Genomic DNA, 9303 nt, shown 5'->3' with positions numbered 1-9303 from the left:
TCGCGCTGGGATGCAGCCGCCCCTGCCAGGGATGCGGCTCTGGGGAACAACAACTTGTGCTGGAATTACCGAGCGAGCGAATCCAGAGCCGAGGGCGGCTGGTGGAGGCTGCTTGAGCAGCTCTGAATGTTTGTATGTGGCTGAAGCGACCGACCGAATAGAGCTGGACTCTGCCTGAAAAACACACGTTTTGAGTAGCAGAAATGTCATAGTAGAGGAGCAGGTGCTGCAAATGCTCTCATATCACCAGAACAGCCTGTGTAACAGAAATGCAGAGAAACGGGGGTGATTCCAGGTTGTACCCGGAATGGGATCTGGATAGTTGCCCTTCTAGGACCTGTTAGTTCAGCAGTCATTCAGTATTCCACATCAAATAAGTAAGAATTCCTTTTGCTTTGTTTTTATCTTTTTGACTCCCATATTTTTGTACGAAACTTGGCCGGACTTAAAAAAAAAAAAAAAAGAATTTAAGTTAGCATATGCTGATTGCCACATGCTAACGAGCGTGCTGTAGACGTCTGGTTCCAAACTTGAAATGTTTGTTGCTGCTTTTCAGCGGTCCTGCCTGCTCCTCAGCTTTGCTTCTCGATGGGCTCCAGTGTGGCCTTGCACAGCCGGCACTTTCCAAGCGGATCCCGACACTTTCCTGGGCATTTACACTCCATGTCTCAGCCCTTTTGGTGGGAGCCTCCTGGTCTTGTAGGGGGAAAAAAGAAAGCTTTAGTAAGTGAAACGTTCCCGCTTGCGTTTTCTTTGCAGCGTGAGGCACGTCCTGCAGCAGCTGCTCCCGTGTGGATCCCGGCGGTGGGAACGGGCCGAGGGCTCTCGGCCGCGCTCCGTGTGCGGCCTCCACCATGGCACCTCGTCCCGCCGGAGCCTCCGGCCTCCCCATCATCTCACGCTGCTTTGCCTGGGCTAATGCGACTGAGAAACACACCTTCCTTATCCATTAAGGCCAAAAATATTAACTGCTCAAGATGCGAGCCCTGAGGGCCTGTCTATATATCGAGTTATTACACGTGGAGGCTTTTATCTTGGTAAGAAAATGTTCTTTCTGTGCAAGCCAACATGTGAATTGAAAACTCGGGGTTGTGCTGTAGCCCTCCCGTAGACTCCCTCGTTCTGGCATCGTCCTCTGGCTTTTTTTCAGGTTAACGCTCGCTGCTTTCCAAGTGATTTAAATGAAATCAAAGAAAGTTGCTCCTATCAGAGGAGCTCCAGCCCCATGAGAAATGAGGCCGGCCTGACCTGTATGGCTGTGGCAGCAGCATTAATACTACTGTGCTACGTGCAGAAGCTGTAACAATTAGCAATACTAATTGTGCCTGTTTGCACATGAGAACAGGAACACTTGCTTATACTGAAATCTTTCCATTTGAAGGAATATTTGATTTTTACTGAAATTCAATAAAAGTGTTATTCCGAGACTGTTACCCTGGACATACTGAATTGGGCAGGTAAGTAAACGCTTAAATAGTTTTACTGAAGACAGCTCCCTACCTGACTTGGGTTTGTTCCATGTTAAACCATCTGCAGGAATGCTTTTTTTTTTTTTTTTTTTCTGAAACGATTTATATATATTTTTAATTATTTTTATTTATTATTTTATGAAGACAAGGCACTGTATGTGCTGTATTGTGCTGCATATCGTTCGCATCCGTATGAGGCTACACGAAGTATCTGTGAAGTCCTTTCAGAGCCTCGTTTCTGGGCTGTTCTTTGCGACCTGCCTCATTCGCTGCCCCTCATGTCTTGTTCACAACTTTATGAGGCTGCTTCATAACCACAAATGCCCTGAGTATCAGTTCAGACATATTTGTGAGGGTGGGCGGCCAAGAGAGGCTCCTCCATGAAGAATAACTAGTTACAGAATCACAGAATGGTTGGGGTTGGAAGGAACCTCTAGAGATCACCTAGTCCAACCCCCTGCTCCAGCAGGGACACCCAGAGCACGGGGCACAGGGCGGCATCCAGGTGGGTTTAGAGACCTCCAGAGAAGGAGACTCCACAACCTCCCTGGGCAGCCTGTTCCAGGGCTCTGTCACCCTCGCAGTGAAGAAGTTCCTCCTCACATGGAGATGGAACTGCCTGTGTTTCAGCTTGTACCCATTGCCCCTTGTCCTGTCACTGGCCACGGAGAAGAGCTTGGCCCCTTCCTCCCTACACTCTCCCCTCAGGTATTTGTACATGTTGATCAGATCCCCTCAACCTTCTCCAGGCTAAGCAGGCCCAACTGACTCCGCCTCTCCTGGTACCATGGATGCTCCACTCCCTTACTTTTTTAACCCAGGAAGCAGCGCCAGCAGTTTGAGCAAAACTGAGCTGGTAGCTGCGCCCAGGGCACCTCCTGGGCCCGAGGCAGCTGCTCGCAGGTGGGTGCCAGGCCGAGCTGCCCCACGCGCCCTCAGGCCGGGCCTTTATCGCGCGCAAAGTTAAACAAACGCTCCGGTGGTGTTTGCAGTCTGCGTGGCACCCGATTACTTAGGAATAACGTGAGCCTGGGCCTGGCACACAGGAATGAGCCGCTCGGGAGCCTTGGATCCGCAGTGGCCACCAGCAGGGCTGTGTTTCTGCCCTGGGTTGTGGCATCTATTGCATGGGGGACCCTGGCAACAGATCTGGAGCGCTGTGTTAATGGGAATTTAGGTGCCGTTAGCAGAGGTAATGCTGTTGTTATTTCTGTTTCCTTCCAAGAAGTCATCCGGCTTGTTCGGCACAGCCTCCCTCTTAGAGGGCCCGGCCTGTGGGAGAGGCAGGGCTGGAGGCTGGCGCCTGGCGAGGCCGGGGGCCCGTCCCGCTCACAGCTCCTGCCTCCAGCGGAGGGAGCGGCTGCCCCAGCGAGAGCAGCCCGGTCTGCCCCGCGCCTCGGCCTCTCGCGGGCAGCACGTGGGGACGGGGCACCTGCAGAGGCGCAGCCACAACCCTCCTTTAATTTACACGTGCAGCCAGCTCCGTACATAAGGAAACAGCAGAGCCTCCACAGGCAAGTCTACACGGGGACCCCGGAGCTATATACATGATAAAAGCCACACACGTGTTTTCTAGCAATGTTATATTTCAGCCCCAAGCAAAATTCTTCTCCGAGCCTCAGCCCCTCAGTGAAAACAAAGGCTTTAATCCAAGTCCCGACCCCACCTGCACTGCAGAGGCGCAAACGCTCCCGTTCGGATCCCGGCTCATCCCGCGGCGAGGGGAGCTCCTGCAGGGACCCAGCTGCTTCTTCCAGTGACCAGCTTTGGAGAACCTGCCTTTTCCCACCGTGGTTCCCATTTACTCTGCCAGCGTTTGGAAGCAACCCGCTTTTTCCCTGGCTTCAGCAAGGGGTCCTTTTGGATCCACTAACACGGTGACAGAGACATACATACATATATATACAAATACATGTATATATAAATACATGTATATATATAAGAACACAAGGGGTTACTTGTGGTTCTTTCTTTCCTTTCTCCTTCTGCTTTCTTAAATCAAAGTAATAAATCCGTATGATCACAACAGCTAGACTAATCAATCTCTCTGTGCATAATTGAGCCGAGAATCCCAATTAAAGCCGGGGAGAAATTAAACATAAGGTCTCTTGTTGTCTCTACAGCATGAGCAAGGACGGCACAGGCTTCTACTGTGGAACTCCTACAGTTCTGCTGTCCAGAGTAAAATCTTGCAGCTGAGACATGTCCTAAACACACACCAAGCCCTATATCTGCTGGGAGGACAGTTCTGCTCTTCCCTTCCCTTCTATTTAGGTCCTCGTATGGTGTTAATCACCATGGTATCTCACAGATTTGTAAAAATATAGCACACCATATGCGATAGATCATTAATATCATTAAGAAGGAAGATGCTGGGTAAAAATATTCCCTCTAGGACTAAAGCAGAACACTTGCAGGAAAGGCCTTGTCCGGACACGCGGCCTCAGAGAATGGGTCGTGTCCTTGGTCTCAGGAGGGAGGTCTGTGGAAGGCACCAAGTCCTGCCATTCACGTGAGGGACCCCTCAACTCCCTCACGTTGTGGTGGCCAGTGACAGGACAAGGGGCAATGGGTACAAGTTGAAACACAGGAAGTTCCATCTCCATGTGAGGAAGAACTTCTTCACTGTGAGGGTGCCAGAGCCCTGGAACAGGCTGCCCAGGGAGGCTGTGGAGTCTCCTTCTCTGGAGGTCTCCAAACCCACCTGGATGCCGCCCTGTGCCCCGTGCTCTGGGTGTCCCTGCTGGAGCAGGGGGTTGGACTGGATGATCTCTAGAGTCCCTTCCAACCTCAGCCATTCTGTGGTTCCATGAATCCCTCCTTAGGTGTGGGAATAGGTCGGGCTCTTCCCGGCAGCACTTTGCCACACGGGAGCACTGGGTTGCCCGGCAGCGCAGCGGGAATCGTGCCTTAGTTGCTGGATAAAAACACTCGGAATTAAAATGCACCCGGCAGCATGTGGGACGCTGCTTCCAAGGGAAAGAACGCGCTGGAGCGGCCACGAGTTATCTCCCCAATTGGTAACCTCACAAATTTTCTCTCCTTTTTTTCATTTCCTCGTTAGTTTCAGCCAGGTCTGTTTTCTATTTATATGGGAAGTGTCAACATACTAATAATTTTCTCTGTTGTATCCCTCACTACCAAATTCTTTTTCGTGACGGAATAGCAAAAGTAATTATATTTCTAAATGGAATGCCTGTTTTGCCTAAGCACCTCATATAGTTCCCTTTTGTGAGCAGGATTTTTCTAATTCCTCCAAAAATGTCTTGGCAAGGAGCAACCTGCCAGTTGGTAATGTGGATCCCGCCTTTCGGGACAGAACCTGGGATGCCAATTCCGTGTCCAGGAGGCCCCTTGGGAAGAAATGCTCCAGTGTGTAGGAGACAATGGTGCTGACGGGAAATATGGACAGTTAAGGAGCACCCCCGAATGCAAATCCATGGCAAGGCAGCTGCCACCTGCGGGTTGTGCTATTCAGGGCAAGGTTTTGGCAACTGGAGTGTTCTTCATTGTGGATGGCTGTGGGAAGATACTAATCCTGCTCTTCCAATAAGTTCTACCTGGTGATCCGATAGACCTGCTCCAATTCCACTGCATCCTGCTGCGAGGGGAAATGAAGCCCCATGTGGGCGGATGGGCGTCCATTTATGTCCATCACCCCCTTTGTACCTTCTTTGGCTTCTCCACAGAGGAGAGCTCAGTGTTTTGGATGTGGTTTGTCCAAGGACAGTGGAAGGCCTTGTGTTGGTGGATGAAGTAGCCCTGGGCAGTCCACAGGTCCCTCCTGGAGCTGCTCGGGCTCCAGGCAGAGGAAAACATGCTGTTCTGGTTGGCTTCTCCACACCTCACCCATGTGAGGTGCTGTCTGTATGTGCACGTAGGGTCCTTTGTTCCTACCTTAATATTTGCTTTGCTTCGGGGTCATTTCAGGACCTCTGCAAAGCGGTGAGACATCCTGTTCCTACACAGGCGGCAGTCTTGAAAGCAAGGTGCTGTCGGAGCATTCCCAACGTGTGTCCCGATACACAGGTCACCAGAGACGCCTGCACCAGGCTGCCGGAGCTGGCCCGGAGCTGCGGCCGTGGGCAAGAAACGTGTCCCCTGGGAGCGGGGGCTCCCCGGCGCCCTGGGCACGGCTGCCGTCCTGCCTGTCTGTGTGTCCGTCCTCGCTGCTGGGCAGCTCCGGGCTGCGCCACAGGGAGCCCCTGTGCCCCTCGACTGCACCTTTAGTCAGAGGCCTCCCCATGTTTCACGCTGCAGATTTCCTTCTTGCTGCGTCCTCTTGCTAAGGGTTGGTCTTTATTCAAGATTTACCTTTCCTTCTAGGATTTATCATTTCCTTTCTGTCAGGTGAGATGCCCAGCACAGGCTGGGGCTGTAGCCTCGGCATTCGGCCTTCAGCTCCTTGGGCTGATGCAACGTTACTGCTCCAGCAGCATCATTCAGCTCCTCTGAAGAGAAGGAAGATGGATGGCGGCTGCAGGAAAATTCTGAGATGCTAATGGGGTTTTCAGACATTTTTGGAATGTTATTTATTAAAAGAAGAACAGCAACATGGGCAGGGCTCTGCCTTGAGATTTTGAGGGATGCCGACACGATGTCAGCGTTGCCAGGTCTTTGCGCCGGGTCCCTGTGGTTGCCCGATCTCGTTGTCTGTGGTGAGGTTTCCAGTGCAGGGCAGTGACCTCGGGCTCCCCAGGAGAGCAGCCACGAGGCCGGTGCGTTTCCCTCCGCGGCCTCCCCGGCTGCCGAGAGGGCATCTACCAAAGGCACCCGGACACCAGGGCCCCGCGTGGGGACAGCAGCGACAGCCCCGCTCCTGCCGCCAAGCGCCAAAGGAAAATCAGTACCGGAATGAGTTTTGAAAAATATTCTACCTTGCTTTAAAAAAATCAAAATTTATCTAAATCCAGCCTGCAAACGCTGGAGTTCTCTGGAGAAGAGAAGGCTGAGAGGGGATATGATTAACATGTATAAGTACATGAAGGGAGAACGTAGGGAAGAAGGGGTCAAATTCTTCTCACTGGTGGCCAGTGACAGGACAAGGGGCAGTGGGTATAAGTTGCAACGCAGGCAGTTCCATCTCCATGTGAGGAAGAACTTCATTGTGAGGGTGACATTGTGAGGGTCTCCTTCTCTGGAGGTCTCCAAACCCACCTGGATGCCGCCCTGTGCCCCGTGCTCTGGGTGTCCCTGCTGGAGCAGGGGGTTGGACTAGATCTCTAGAGGTCCCTTCCAACCTCAACTATTCTGGGATTCTGTGAGTTCTGTCATGCCTGCAAGTCACACGCCGAGCACACAGTTACTTGAATCCCTCATTTCAGTAGTGCCAGGTTTTGCATAAACACCTAGCCTGAATTTCCTGGCTTGGTAATGCTTGCGTGGAGGGGGAATCATTCAAATGCTCTCCTATATTTTTTTGCATAACTCTGGCTTACCGTCATTCCTGCAGGGAAATGCAGATACCTGCTTAATGAGTTGAGTATATATGTGTATGCATATATATATATCATATTTTTTATATATATATGTCAACATTATGTCTTTAAGGAAAACTTGAGCTTGTTGTGCACCTCCGCTTTGTCACCGATATCACCTTGGCATTACTTAAGACTGACCTGAGTTCTTGATCTGACCCCTCTGCTGACCTGTCATCATAACGATCCTCTGATTACTTGGCTTGATCACAGCTGATTTATTGTAGTGAAAGGTTTGGCTCTGTGTTGGCTCTGAGGTTTCCCCGTGATTCTTTAAGTTTTGAGCTGTGGAAGATGCGGCAACTGAGGCTCCCCAAGCACCCGCTTCAGACGGAGGGATGAGCTCGGCGGGTGGCTTCCCAGCACCACATTCCTCCCTGGGACACCAAACATCCCATCTGTGAGAGGACATCACACAGAGCGGGGCCGGGGTCCTCCCCAGGACCTGCTCAACCCGCCCTTCTGTGGCGGCTCTTCGTGGTGGCACCGGCTGTATCTGCTCCTGCCTCCTCAGGGAGCCCCGGGCAGCAAGGGGCACTTCAGGGGTGACACAGGAGGGACCTTCCGCTGCCAGGCGTGTCATGCACGAAGCAATAGCTGTGAGCGTCTGATGGAAGATAAGAGCAGCCAGCCTATAAAAACCAGTAAGATAAAAACTCAACTCCCTTGCCCTGAGTTTCCCCTGCTCCTATCCCACCTCCTACTCTAAATTGATGTTGTCAGCGCTCATGATTTTATCGCAAGCCTTGTGATGTTTGATGTTTCACTTACACTCCAACTCCCAGAGTTGTGTAACGAGGTTAGAAACTCAGCTTCCCTATTCCTTTTTTTCCCCTTCCTTTAAAGCAGTACGTTTCTAGACCTGGTGGGTAGAGAATAAAGATTGCAAATGTGACCCAGGTGCACCTCAACCGCTCAGACTCCAGAAAGTAAAGCAGAACAGCTCTACATTTATTATTTTACAGGCAGGCTTATGATTTGGCGGCCACACTATAGGATTTGAACATTTGGAGCTGTCAACAGTGCTTGAAAAAAAAGAAAAAAAAAAAAGAAAAACCCTCCTGAACAAAGCACAATATGTTGCTTTTTCCAAGGAGCCTGGGTAGTCATTAGAGCAACAGGGAAAATTCTCTCTTCCGACACAGCAGGTGTTTCCCTGCTCACTACCTTCCATGGCATCTCCAGATTCAGCCTCAGCTTGCCTGGCCGGGCAGTGGTAGCATCACCACACAACCCGATAATGTCACAACCTACACAAACCTATAGGTACACAAACCTATAATGTCCAAGGCAAACCCACTGAGCTGCCAGTGCTGGAAAACCAGGCTCCAGCTGAGCCTTGAGAGGGGCAGCGGGACTGAGCGGAGCTCCGGAGCACGGCGCATGGAGCAGCGCCTCTCCAGAAACGTGAGTTACACCTAGATGAAGAGGAGCCTCTTTTCAGTGGTGACCAGTGATAGGACTAGAGGAAACGGCCACAAACTGAAGCACCAAAAGTTCCACAGGAAATTACGGAAAAATTTCTTTCCTGCGAGGGTGACAGAGCCCTGGAACAGGCTGCCCAGGGAGGCTGTGGAGTCTCCTTCTCTGGAGGTCTTCCAAACCCACCTGGATGCCGCCCTGTGCCCCGTGCTCTGGGTGTCCCTGCTGGAGCAGGGGGTTGGACTAGATGATCCCTGGAGGTCCCTTCCAACCTTGAACATTCTAGGAGCCCCAAGCCATGCGAGCAGGTCATGTTACGTGCACGTTGGTCAAGAGCTCCGGGCAGTCCACAGGCCAATGGTCCTCAACGTCACTTATGGGTTGGCCTAAATGTGTAATCCATTCTGGAGGTGAAAAAAACACACGTAATGGTGGCGAAGCTCAAAGGCAAAGAAAAGGTGAAAGTCTCTGAGACATGACTGCTACCTGGAGAAAGAGAAGGCGTAAAGATGTTAATGTTCCACAAATGCAAACATTTATAACAAACTGAGGTATAATAATTCTCTTAAGTTGTATTTACTGTGGAAATAAAGGAAATTGAGGGATGCTGTGCTGACCAAGTCATTAATTTTGGCTTTTAAATGAGCCATCTCTTCCATGCCTTAATTTCTAAGCCACAGTGCTTCTGAGCTGCTTGTCCTGCAGAGAACCAAGGAATTCTTTATCGAACAGCACTCACTTTGCCAGGAGTTTCAGAAGGGAAATGTTTTTCTCCTTGCATCTTGACCCACTTTGTTTAAGGCCAGAGAGTGATATTTTGTATATCTATATTAAAGAGCTGTACAAAATCTGTAAAAATTCTGAAAATCTGTAGAAAATCTCTCCTCTCCTCTCCTCTCCTCTCCTCTCCTCTCCTCTCCTCTCCTCTCCTCTCC

The 9303-nt window shown here is 50.9% G+C and overlaps 1 long non-coding RNA gene across 1 annotated transcript; it reads left to right on the top strand.

The window, feature by feature from the left end:
• The first annotated feature begins 905 nt into the window (after positions 1-905).
• Positions 906-7066, top strand: LOC112958122. The gene is made up of 3 exons (XR_003251349.1): positions 906-1037; positions 1151-1457; positions 7020-7066. It is a non-coding gene; the product is annotated as an uncharacterized LOC112958122 (long non-coding RNA).
• Positions 7067-9303: the final 2237 nt, after the last annotated feature.

This window comes from Nothoprocta perdicaria, unplaced genomic scaffold, assembly GCF_003342845.1.
Source record: "Nothoprocta perdicaria isolate Ctin4 unplaced genomic scaffold, notPer1 scaffold_80, whole genome shotgun sequence".
Lineage (NCBI taxonomy): Eukaryota > Metazoa > Chordata > Aves > Tinamiformes > Tinamidae > Nothoprocta > Nothoprocta perdicaria.
The sequence above is the reverse complement of the archived record's forward strand: the minus strand, read 5'-3'. Positions and strand labels throughout refer to the sequence as shown.